The sequence below is a fragment of the Balaenoptera ricei genome, chromosome 15 (assembly GCF_028023285.1).
Source record: "Balaenoptera ricei isolate mBalRic1 chromosome 15, mBalRic1.hap2, whole genome shotgun sequence".
In the NCBI taxonomy this organism is placed as follows: Eukaryota; Metazoa; Chordata; class Mammalia; order Artiodactyla; family Balaenopteridae; genus Balaenoptera; species Balaenoptera ricei.
In genome coordinates, this window is record NC_082653.1 from 85,489,418 (window position 1) to 85,502,921 (window position 13,504).

Below are 13,504 nucleotides of genomic sequence, written 5' to 3' on the forward strand. Positions count from 1 at the left end.
GAATTGGGCGATTGGGATTGACATGTGTACACTGATGTGTATAAAATTGATGACTAATAAGAACCTGCTGTATAAAAAATAAAACCCTCGCGGCACTGAGACCATGCCCCACGCCCTGAACACAGTGGCCACCTGTGCACGCGCCACTAAATGGTACAGGCTTGGGCTGGGCCTCAGGAAGGCGCCACTCAACTGGGTGGTCTTGGGCTGTCAGGCTTCCCAGCAGTGGTGACGAAAAACATGCCACTAAAACAGCAGACCGCGGGAACCGAAGCGGCAGCAGGAGCCTCCCGTCGGCTGGGGAGGTGGGCTGGGGAGGCGGCGGAGAGGAGGCGCCTCCAGCCAAGAGGGTGCGGAAAGAGCCCAACCTGGCTCCTCCTCTGCATCGCCTGGGGCTTGTCAATAGGTTCCTGGGCCCGTGATTCCGGGGGTTCCTGGGAATCTGCATTTTCAATCATCTCATCAGTGTTGGGCCTGCAGAGAGCCTCCGGAGCAGTTCCGGCGGCAGCACATCTGGGAGGAAGGAGGAGAGAGTCCAAAGGGACCTGGCGCCTGGGGACGGGCTGAGAGACAGCAGGACCCCCGGCGGCGCTCAGAGCCTGTTCTGCGCTGGCGGAGCCGCGGGCCGGGGCACGTGGAGGCCTGCGGAGGCGCTCCTGCAGACGCGTCCGGAAGGCCTGGGGCTGCCGAGCAGGCCAGGCCGGGGCCCTCAGGGGCTCGCTTAGAGAGCGGGCGGGCGGAGGGGCGGCCTGGAAGCGGGAGGAAACCCACGGGGTGCGGCGACAGGGGGAGGAGCCTCCTGCCCCGCCGAGCCCTCTCTCCGGCTCTCTGGTTACTGAGCGTCGGGTAGCAGACCCGGTGCTGTCCCTCCTCCCCTCCCCTTCAAGCCCCCACCAGGGCCCAAGCGAGCTCCTCCCGCCCCGGGGCCAGCGGCCCCCTCCCCCGCCGCTGCTCCACCAGTTCCAACCCGCCCCGAGCAAGAGAGCGCAATGGCTAGAAACCGCCGCGGGCAGCTTTGAGCCCTGCTGCGGTTTGGCTGAGACTGCAGCCCCGAGATGGCCTCCCAGGGCCCCTCGCCCCGCGCGGCCCGAGCTTCCCCCCAGCACGACGGGCGCGGGCTGTCAAGGGCTCCCCGGGGCCAGCGCACACAAACCACCTCGCGCAGCGCCCAGCGTGCCCCAAACCAAGCCCTGCGGCCCCCTGTGCGCGGCTCGCCTCTCACAGCTGGAAGAGGCGTCTGGGGGGGACTGTGGCCACAGCCTTCTTAAGTGGCTCTGTCCCGCCTTTCTCTGTTGGCCCCAAGTCTGGTCCTCTCTGTCTCTCTCTTTGTCTCTCTCTCTCCCCCCCCCCCTCTTTACTCATTTCTATCGTGTTAAAGGCCACTTACCAAAAATACACGATATAAAAACAAAGAAAAACCAAATTGGAACAAAAGCGAAGCTATGATAATAAAATGAACACAGCCCAGAGTTAGGGCTCTGAATGCACCTCCACCAGGCGTCCTTGCCCAGTCTTCAAAGGCAGCTGCACCTCACATGCTGAAACGCGTGACTTATAAGGGTCAATGTCTCTATAAGTTGGAGACATGCCCATAGCTCAAGGGAAGGGCACTCTGCAGGCAGAGGCACATCTCTGCGACCTGCTGGAGGCCCGGCTGCCCCTGTCCCAGGCACCCTGGGGGCCAAGCCTGCTCACAGCCTCAGACCTCGGGGAAGCTGACACCTCCCCCACAGACATAGCCTTTCTCTCCCTTCTGATGGGGAGTAAGGCCAAAAAGGAAGCCTAGAGCAACCTTGAAGCTGGGCGTTCCTACCCAGCTCTGCCATTTCCTGCCTCTGAGACACAGCCCAGTCCCCTGACCTCTATCCTCATGAGGCACTGACCATCTTTGATTCATTCCCTACCTTTGGAATGTTTTCCACGGTGCCTGCCTCCCTGAAATCCCAGGAGCACCATTCTGCCCAGCTCAACATCTCCAGCACCAGTTCAGGGTCTGGGATGCTCAGGCAATAACTGTTGGAAGAAGAAATCTGTGAAATGAGGATAAAAAGACCCACCTCAGAAGGGAGATGTAGGGCATCAAATGAGATAGTGTATGTGAAGATGCAGTCTGACCCACAGAAGCCACACAAATGTTACCTTCATTGTTTTTAGAATCAGAAAATGTGGGTGAGTGTTCCTTCCACTACTGGTGTGGTGGGCAAGTCACCTGCCAGCCGGAGCATCAATTCCCCCATCTGTAAAGTGGAGGGGTTGGCTGGGTAGTCTGAAAAGCCCTCCCCACTCTAATGGGCTGGGATTTTACAGGTGTCCTGATGGTGCAGATATCAAGAGCTGGTGTTGTAAATCTACAGAGACGTTTCCCTAGAATGTGTTTAATACAATGATAATTTAGCGTTATTCATAAATAGCCAAAAAGTGGAAACAATCCAAATGTCCGTCATCTGATGAATGGATAAACAAAATGGGGTCTATCCATACAATGGGATATTATTTGGCCATAAAGGAAAGAAGTCCTGAGACCTCCAACAATGTGGATGAATCTAGACAACGTTACGCTAAGTGAAGGAAGCCAAACACAAAAGGCTGCAGATTGTGTGATTCCATTTATATGAATCAGCAAACCTATATAGACAAAAAGAAGATTAGTGGTTGCTTAGGGTTGGAGGGGGCCATGGAGGGATAGGGGATGACAGCTAAAGAGTGCGTGCCAAGAAAAAAAGACTGCGTGCCCCCTGCATTTGGAGCGAGGAGTCTTAACCACTGGACCGCCAGGAAAGTCCCTACAGTCTTTCATTTTGAGGTGATGAATTTATGGTATGTGAATTATCACACAATAAAGCTGTTATTTAAAAAAAAGAAGGAGAAGGAGAAGAAAAAGGAAGGAGGGGGAGGGAGGGAGGGGAGAAATACCACTTCTGGCCGTGTGGAGTAACAAGGATGACTGGATTTACCCTTCCCCCTTAAATAACTAAAAAATCAGACAAAATATATGAAACAATAGTCTTCAGACAGTGGACAACAGGAGCAAAGTCAGTGACCCCTGAGACAAGAGAAACAAGTGAAGTGAACTCTACAATTTCCCAGCCTCCTTTCTGGAGACTTGTCCAGGCTGCAGCACAGGAACAGGAAACCCTGGCGGAGACCAGCGGACTCCCAGAGTTGAGGAGAGTTGAGAATTTGGTGAGACCGAGAATCCACAGAGCAAAAGAGCAGAAAAGAGGGGAGAGCTGCTCTAGGGATCTGCAGAGGGGCCTCCTCTGTCTTCAGCTGACAACTGACGAGTTAATGCATGTGAGGACCCGGTGCCAGGCCAGGAAATAACCAGCAGAAAGAAGCAGACTAAACGACCCACAAAGGCCACACAGCACTGGGAATAGTTCATGTTCCCCACAGCAGAGCAAAGAATCTCAGTGCATGGATCAGGGCTAGAATTCTCAGAAAGATGTCGCCGCCATAGTGGGCATGAAAGGCTGAAGGACTGCTTTGGCCCCAAACTTAAAAGCAAGCCTCCAAATGATCAAGCTGTTCCAAGTACTTTAACTTCATCCCAGAGCAAAAACATATGAAGCTAACAGACATTAAAAGAAACACAAAAAAAGAAAAGAAATCCGGACTTCCCTGGTGGTCCAGCGGTTAAGAATCCGCCTTCCAACGCAGGGGATGCAGGTTCGACCCCTGGTCAGGGAACTAAGATCCCACATGCCACAGGGCCACTAAGCCCACGTCACAACTAGAGAGCCTGCATGCCACAACTAGGTAGCCCACATGCCACAACTAGAGAGAAGCCTAACTGCCACAACTAAGACCCGACACAGCCAAAAATTAATTAATTAATTAATTAAAATATTTTTTAAAAGAGAGAAAAGAAATCCAGCATACAACAACATGAAAATCTAAATATCTGTCATCTGATCAAAAATTACAAGGCATGCAATGAAGCAGGAAAATACAATCCATATTAAGGATGGAAGAAAATCAATCACTAGAAACAAGAAGATACAGTTAGTAGACAAGGACATTAAAACAGCTATTATAGGGGCTTCTCTGGTGGCGCAGTGGTTGGGAGTCCGCCTGCCAATGCAGGGGACACGGGTTCGAGCCCTGGTCTGGGAAGATCCCACATGCCACGGAGCAACTAGGCCCGTGAGCCACAACTACTGAGCCTGTGCGTCTGGAGCCTGGGGCCTGTGCTCCGCAACAAGAGAGGCCACGACAGTGAGAGGCCTGTGCACTGCAATGAAGAGTGGCCCCCGCTCGCCGCAACTAGAGAAAGCCCTCGCACAGAAACGAAGACCCAACACAGCCAAAAAATAAATTAATTAATTAAAAAAAAAAAAAAACAGCTATTATAAATAGATGTAAATTGATTCCCTCAAGAAGGCAAAAGAAAACATGAGCATGATAAAAAAAAAAAAAAAAGGGTAGGGGGAAACCCACCCAAATTAAACTTCTAAAGATGAAACTATACAATGTTTTATATTTAAAAAAAAAATACCGTGGGTGGAATTAATAACAGATTAGATGCTACAGGGGAAAAAAGAAAAAAAAATAGGTTACTGAACTTGAAGACAGCAATAGAAACTATCCAAAACAAAGAAACACAAAAAAAAAAAGAGTGAAAAAAATAAACAGAAGGGGAAGGGAGCCAGACAGGGCACAGCCTACACCCTCAAAGAGGACAGCCTTTGTGGGGAGGACCTTGGCCCAGGTGAGTGAGGGGACTGGCTGACCATCAGACACCTTGGAGGCCCCTTGAGCACGTCTGGAGCTGGAGCTGCAGGGACCCAGGGCCTCCTTGGTTACCAGCTCTTTTTCTTTTCTTTTTTTTTATAAATTTATTTATTTTATTTTTATTTTTGACTGTGTTGGGTCTTTGTTGCTGCACATGGGCTTTCTCTAGTTGCAGCAAGCGGGAGTTACTCTTAGTTGTGGTGCACTGCCTTCTTATTTAGTGACTTCTCTTGTTGCAGGGCACTGGCTCTAGGCGTGCAGGCTTCAGTAGTTGTGGCACACGGGCTTGGTAGTTGTGGCTCACGGGCTGTAGATAGCAGGCTCAGTAGTTGTGGCGCACGGGCTTAGTTGCTCTGTGGCATGTGGGATCTTCCCGGACCAAGGCTCGAACCCGTGTCCCCTGCATTGGCAGGCGGATTCTTAACCACTGCACCACCAGGGAAGTCCCGGTTACCAGCTCTTTGATGAGACTTTATCTGGAACCCTGAGAGATGTACGAGGCTTTTATTTACACCCCTGAAATCTGCCAGTGGTGCTTTGGGAAAGGAGGAAGCCCAGCAGGCAGGAGCCCCCTGGGCCAGATGCCCTGTGTTCCCGGTTAGCAGACTAACCCGAGCGCAGTGCTGATGGCACACAGTAGGACCCGGGTTCTCACCTCTCAGCTTGGCAAGAAGCTTCAAGAGCGATTCCATCCACGCTGGGAAAAGTGTAAAGAAACACCCACAGCTGGGCAGGGGCCGGGGGGAAGGTCTTTTGGGGAGGCCATCAGACTACATCTATCAAAATGTCAAGTGACCCAAGAATTTTAATCCTTCCAGGAATTTACCCCAGAGATTTGTAAAAAGGCTCCTACCCACCGTTGTTCCATTCAGCCGTGTTTGTGCCAGTCATGACAGATGAGAAAGGATATGAATGTCCATGAGCAGGGGACGAGGTAGATAAGACAGGATGTCACAGGGCTGAGCGTGAGAAGACAGAATGAGATCTGTCTGGGCAGATAAGGAAAACTGGCATGTGTTAGGTGACAAGTGAAGGGACGGAGCAGTGGACACATATGATGCTGCATGTGTCAAAAAATAAAATAAGGGGCTTCCCTGGTGGCGCAGTGGTTGAGAGTCTGCCTGCTAATGCAGGGGACACGGGTTTGGGCCCTGGTCTGGGAGGATCCCACATGCCGCGGAGCAACTAGGCCCGTGAGCCACAACTGCTGAGCCTGCGCGTCTGGAGCCTGTACTCCACAACAAGAGAGGCCACGATAGTGAGAGGCCCGCGCACCGCGATGAGGAGTGGCCCCCACTTGCTGCAACTAGAGAAAGCCCTCACAGAAACGAGGACCCAACACAGCCATAAATAAATAAATAAATAAATATAAATAAATAAAGGACATGATAGTGTTTAAAAATAAATAAATAAACAAAATAAAATAAAACCCTCGTGCACCATTGGTGGGAATGTAAAATGGTGCAGCCACTATGGAAAACATTATGGCAGTTCCTCAAAACCTTAAAATTAGAATGGCCACATGAACCAGCAATTCCACTTCTGGGTCTATGCCCAAAAGAAATGAAAGCAGGGGGACTTCCCTGGTAGTCCAGTGGTTAAGAATCCACACTTCCTCTGCAGGGGGCATAGGTTCGATCCCTGGTCGGGGAACTAAGATCCCATATGCCATGCCGTGCAGCCAAAAAGAAAAAAAAAGAATTGAAAGCAGGGTCTTGTACACCTATGTTCATAGCAGCATTATTCACAATAGTCAATAGATGGAAGCAACCAAAATGTCCACTGACAGATGTGGCATATCAATACAATGGAATAGTATTCAGCCTTAAAAAGGAAGGAAATTCTGGCACATGCTACAGCATGGATGAACTTTGAGGCCATTATGCTGAGTGAAATAAGCCAGTCACAAAAGGAAAAAGACTGTATGATTCCACTTGGATGAGGTCCCTACAGTATCACATTCATAGAGACAGACAGTATAAGGGTGGGTGCCAGGGTCTGGGGAAGGGGACAGAGTATCAGTTTTACAAGATGACGAGTTCTGGAGATGACGGTGGCAATTTGATGATGGCACAACAATGTGGATATTCCTAACACCACTGAACCATTAGAAATGGTTAAGATGGTAGCTTTTGTGCTAGTGTATTTTACCACAATTAAAAGTTATTTAATTAATTAATTGGAATAAAATAAATACAACAGGGGTCATGATAATAAGTGTATGACAACATAGGCCGTAGCAGCCATGTCGGTGCCCCTCACACATCCCCTCGGCTCCCCCTCTGCAGCAGAGGTGCTGCCTTCGAGCCCCGGCGCCACCCTCTGCCCCCCGCCCAGCAGCCCCCCAGCTGCAGGCACGCATCCGTCCTGTCCACACAGGGGAAGTCCAGAGGACAGCTCGGCGTTCTGGAAAGCAGCCCACCATGATGGAGAGGTTTGGTGGTGACAGGCCTGCGTCCCTGCTCGTCAGGGAAGGCTCTGCAGTGCGTTGTCCTGATCTCCTGACCCACCCAGAGGGGTTCAGGGCCCGGTGCCCACGGTGCTGCCCTGCCGCTGCCTTCCTTCTCCCCTCCTCTCCCTGTCCTCGGGTCACCTCCGAAGTAGCCACTTGGCCTGAACGCTTGTATCCATCTGTTTCTGGGAGAACTGATGACTTGGAGTGCCTGTGTGCCTGTACATACTTGTCATGTTTGTTGATTTTTTTTTTTTTTTTTTTTTTTTTTTGGCCGTGCTCTGCGGCATGTGGGATCTTCCCCGACCAGGGATTAAACCCGCGTCCCCTGCAGTGGAAGCGTGGAGTCTTAACCACTGGACCTCCAGGGAAGTCCTGTTATGTTTGTTGATTTTTTTATTGAAGCATAATTGACTTACAATGTTATGTTGGTTTCAGGTGTACAACATAGTGTACACTAGATTATACGTATACATAGTATGCATTACACTAATGTACTACATACGTTACAAAATGATCACCGCAAGTCTAGTTACCATCTGTCACCATACAAAGTTATTACAATATTATTGACTATATTCCCTATGCGGTACATTTCATTCTGGTGATACTTATTTTGTAACTGGAAGTTTGTACCTCTAAGTCCCCTGCACCTATTTCACTCGTCCCCCCAATCCTTCCCTTCTGGCAACCACCTGTTTGTTCCCTGTGTCTGAGTCTGTTTGTTTTGTTATGTTTGCTCATTTGTTTTTTTTTTTTAGATTCCATATATAAGTGAAATCATATGGTATTTGTCTTTGACTTATTTCACTTAGCATAATACCCTCTAGGCCCAGCCACATTGTCGCAAATGGCAAGATTTCATTCTTTCTTATGGCCGAGCAGTATTCCATTGTGTGTGTGTATCACATCTTCTTTATCCATTTTTATCCATTCATCTATTGATGGGCACTTACGTTGTCTTTATATCTTGACTATTATAAATAATGCCGCTATGAACATTGAGGTACATGTATCTTTTCAAATTAGTGGGTTTTTTAAAAATAAATTTATTTATTTATTTTTGGTTGCGTTGGGTCTTCGTTGCTGCACGCGGGCTTTCTCTAGTTGTGGCGAGCGGGGGCTACTCTTCGGTGTGGTGTGCTGGCCTCTCATTGCGGTGGCCTCTCTTGGTGCGGAGCACGGGCTCTAGGCGTGCGAGCTTCAGTAGTTGTGGCACGTGGGCTCAGTAGCTGTGGCTCACGGGCCCAGTTGTTCCGCGGCATGTGGGAATCTTCCCGGACCAGGGCTCGAACCCGTGACCCCTGCACTGGCAGGCTGATTCCCAACCACTGCACCATCAGGGAAGCCCCTCGAATTAGTGTTTTTTTGGGTAAATACCCAGGAGTGGGATTGCTGGATCATATGGTAGTTCTATTTTTAGTTTTTTGAGGCCCCTCCATACTGTTTTCCATAGTGGCTGCACCAATTTACATTCTCACCAACCGTGCACAAGGCTTCCCTTTTCTCTAAAATTTCTCTCCAACACTTGCTATTTGTTGTCATTTGGAGAACAGCCATTCTGACAGGTGTGAGGTGGTATCTCATTTTGACTTTGATTTGCATTTCCACCTGTTAAGTTTTTATATAAAAATTCCAGTTGCACCATGAACTGGGTGTGTGACCTTGAGCAAGTTACTTAACCTCTCTGTGCCTCAATTTCTGCACCAATAAGTGGAATAACAACACTCCCTACCACGCGGGGCCGTTATAAGGTCTGTATTAATTTCCTGGGGCCACCGTTACAAAGTATCACAGGCTGGGCGGCTTAAACAAAAACATATATTAGCTCACAGTTCTGGAAGCCAGAAGTCTGAGATCAAGGTATCAGCAGAGTTGATGTCTCCTGGGCCTCTCTCCTTGGCTTGCAGACAGCTGTTTTCTCCCTCTGTCCTCACATGGTCATCCCTCTGTGCCTGTCTGTGTTCTAATCCCCTCTCCTCTTTTTTTTTTTTTTTTTTTGACTGCGTTGGGTCTTCGTTGCTACGCGCAGACTTTTCTCTCGTTGCGGCCAGTGGGTGCTACTTTTCCTTGCGGTGCGCAGTCTTCTCATTGCGGTGGCTTCTCTTGTTGTGGAGCACAGGCACAGGCTCAGTAGTTGCGGCACACTGGCTCTAGAGTGCAGGCTCTGTAGTTGCGGCGCACAGGCTTAGATGCTCCGCGGCATGTACGATCTTCCCAGACCAGGGCTCGAACCCGTGTCCCCTGCATTGGCAGGCGGATTCTTAACCCCTGCGCCACCAGGGAAGTCCCTAATCCCCTCCTCTTATAAGGATACCAGTCATATTGGAGTAGGGCCCACCCCAATGACCTCATTTAATTTTAATCACCTCTTTAAATACCCGATCTCCACAAACAATCACATTCTGAGGTACTGGGAGTTAGGACCTCATCATATGAATATGAATTTGGTGGGGACACAATTCAGCCCATCATAAGGACTAAATGAGGTAATAAAGGGCTTTGTACCTGGCACATAGTAAGGGCTATATTCCTTAAATAAAAAATAAGATTTTCTGGAAGAGTATAAGTAACTTCAGTGTTACCTCTGGGGGGAAGGACTGGGGCTGGGGCACCCTTTGACTTTATACTCTAGGTATTTATTCTCGTCTTTTTTAAAAATTATTTATTTATTTATTTGGCTGCGCCGGGTCTTAGTTGCTGCACACGGGATCTTTAGTTGTGGCATGCAGGATCTAGTTCCCTGACCAGGGATCCAACCCGGCCCCTGCATTGGGAGTAAGGAGTCTTAACTGCTGGACCACCAGGGAAGTCCCTATTCTCTTCTTTCTTTTCTTTAATAAATTTATTTATTTTATTTATTTATTTTTGGCTGCATTTGGTCTTCTTTGCTGTGCGCCGGCTTTCTCTAGTTGCAGTGAGCCTGGACTACTCTTCGTTGCGGTGCGCGGGCTTCCCATTGTGGTGGCTTCTTCTGTTGCGGAGCACAGGCTCTAGGCGCGAGGGCTTCAGTAGTTGTGGCACGTGGGCTCAGTAGTTGTGGCTCGCAGGCTCTAGAGTGCAGGCTCAGTAGTTGTGGCACACGGGCTTAGTTGCTCTGCGGCATGTGGGATCTTCCTGGACCAGGGCTTGAACCCGTGTCCCCTGCATTGGCAGGCGGATTCTTAACCACTGTACCACCAGGGAAGTCCCTCTCTTAATTCTTAAAGTAACAATAATGATGGTAATAGTAAACCTTTCAGAGCAGCTTGCCCAGTTAGTTCCAGGTTCGTGGAAGGTGGGTTTCCCCTCCCCTTCTGGGGGTCAGGCCTGGATTGGGGGGAGGGGGCGGGGAGAGGAGAGCAATTTCTCTTCCCCCCATCTCCTCACGGAGAACCAGCCTCCTCCTGGTTAAGCTCAGGGGCCCCACTAAAGGGCTGGGGCTTCAGGCCAAATGCTCAGCTCCGCCCCACCCTTCCTAGGCCTGAGCCCCTTCTCCAGGCCTCCTTCTGCCTGGGGAGACCCCATCTGTTCCCTTCTCCTTTCGCTGCCCCAGAGGTCTCAGAGCCCCTCCCCCATCAGACAGTCTTGCGGCCCAGGGGACCAGCTGTCCATCACTCAAATGAGGGAAACTGAGGCCAGAGGGTCCCCAGGAAGTCCAGAGTGGCGGGGGTCCCTTTGTAGCCTCACCTACCTTACACTTCAGTGTGAGATATGAGCCCCAAGTTCACTGGAGGTCACCTCTCATCCTTCCCAATTCTGGCAGAGGCCCTGGAGGAAGCAGGGCCCAGCCAGGTCTGGGGTATCCTCCACTGAGGTCTCCCCAGAAATGAACAGGGGAGGAGCCTGAGCTGGGGAGGGCAGGGGGCTTGAAGTGTCCTGTGGAGACGCACCTGGCAAGTTCAGAGGCTTCCCCCCACCAGGGGGGCCCGCCTGTGTCCTCCTGGGGCTGGAGCCCCCAGCAGGGCTTGGGGTCCCACCCCAAGACAGACCTAAAGGACCAACCTGTGGAGATCCCAGTTTAGTCTGGCCAGGCTACATCCTGGGGACCGCAGCTGCCCCCAGCTGCCCGGCCTCCGGCAGTCCTGCCCCTAGCAGGGAAAGACCCACGGAAGGGAAGAAGGGTTGCCTCTCCTTCCTTTTTTCTTCCTTACAAGTTTAATCGAATGTTTTTCCTTCTGACATGATCTTTTAGGCTCACAATTAACCCCAGCGAGTAACTCGGAGCACTGGCTGCAGCTGCCCAGATTCACTGGGCATTTCTCTAGGCCTTGCTGTCCGCATCTGAGCAATGGGAGGCTGGACTCTTGCTGGCCCTCCATGGCAGGCTTAGGGGGAACCCAGCCTCAGAACTGTGGGGCCCACTGGCCCCTGACCCAGCTGGAGGTGAGAGGAGCTGCCAGTCAGGGTCTGGGAAAACTGAGGGGAACGGAGTCCCCAGGCACAGTGGTTGGAAGCCTGGGGGCTGAGTCAATGCAGGCTGGTGAGCAAACCGTAAGCTCTTTGTTCCTGTGGGCTGGTCCGTGTGCCTGTGCCTGCGTCCACGTATGTCTCTATGTGCACGTGTGTTGTGTGTGCACTGGGCTCCTGTACATGCCTGCATGTGTTCCTGTGTGCACTCACCCATGCATGTACACAAGCCCGTGTGCGTGTGTGCAGGGTCACGCAATGACCCTTGTGAACTGGGAATCGCTGAGGAAGAACTGCATCCTTTGCTCTGGAATCTGAGCCCTGGGGGCCCCAGAGCCAATTCTGACGGGGGGCACCTTTCGACCAGGACATGGGGAGTCCCGGTGCGTGCGCAGGAGTGAATCTGGGGGTCCCCACGGTGCTCCATTTGCGCCCACGGGAGTGTCTGCCGCCTTCCGGTAATGCCTGTCGCCTCCACGTGGGCCTGGAGACAATGGCCTCACTCAAATCCACTCTTCATCCGGGACCCAACCAGGCGCCGCCCCAAGGTTCCTCCCACATGACTTTTGCTTGTGCGGTTCCCTTGCCCTGGTTGCCCTTCCTGTCCCTAGTATTGGGTTAGGTTCCCCTCCTCCCTAGGTGTGATCACTTCCCCCACCAGCCTTTGCGCCTCATTCGCGGGGTTTTTTGGCGGGGGGGGGGGGGGTGGTAACAAACAGCCTCTGTAACGCGCAGCCACTTGCTCTGCGCCCATTTTTGCAGAACGCGTGGAATTCAGAATCAGTGCCTGGGCCTGGCTGGGAGGATGCGGGGAGGGGTGCCTGGCATCATTCCAGGACAGGTCATTCCTGCTCCTGGGCAGGCCCCCACCCCGGGCACCGCAGGGAACCACGTCGCTCAACCTCGCTCAACTGCCCAACTGGGGACCCCTCCCTGAGCCCCTTCCAGTGCATCCCCATCCCTACAGTCTGGAGGACCTTGGCTCCGGAGAACTCATCTGTTCCCTTCCACGTCACTGAGACTTTTCTGGCTTCCAGCCTGGCTTTAACAGTGGTGGAGGGTTGGCCGCCAGGACCCCGCTGAGAGCCCAAAGTCCCTTTGTAGCCGCCATCTGTGCTTGTCAATCTCGAGGCTCCCGCCCCCAGGGACCACCAATCAGAGCGCAGGCATCCCAGTTTCGTCATCAGCAGCCAATCAGCGCTTCTGCTGACAGCTCAGGCCCCTCTGGTCCCGCTGGTCCCGCTGGTCCCGCTGCCCCCGCAAGACGGCCACACGCCCAAGTCCATCTTCAATCACCGCCTACTTATTGGACGCCCATGGGGGGCCCCGTTCCACCCTCAAAGCTGTGCCTTGCTACTCAACCTCAGTCTCCTCCCCTGTAAGATGGGAACAGCTATGCTCTGGGTAACGTGATACTGCACAGAAGGGCCCAACCCAGCGCCTGCCTCTCCGGAGTCCCTGCAGGGCTGGCCACCTGGAGGTCTGCCAGGGGCCACGACCGCAGGGTGGGCTCAGGACCCAGGTCCCCCCTCGAGGTTGGAAACTTCCTCAGCTTCTTATCTGCCAAATAGAGAAGTGCCTCCCTTCCTCCCCAAGCTGGGCCTAGGGGTCCTGTTCTGATGAAGGCACCCACCCTGGACTCCAAGCTTAGCTCATCCAGCTGACTTTTCCCAGGGCCTGTGCCCACCTCTACCCGGGCCTGTCCTCCGAGGGCTCCCAGACAGCACATCCAGGTCCCAAGGGGCCCAAGCCTGCTGTGTTGGGGTATGGATGGATGCACACAAGGCCCGTTGCAGTATGGAAAAGGGGCACCCAGGCCCCGTACCTCCAAGCTCTAGTCAAGGCATACCTGCCAAGGCAGGAGGAAGTTCGCTCTGCCGGTTTGTGTGGGCCTGACCTCTAACTCCGAAACCTGCAGCAGGAGGGTTC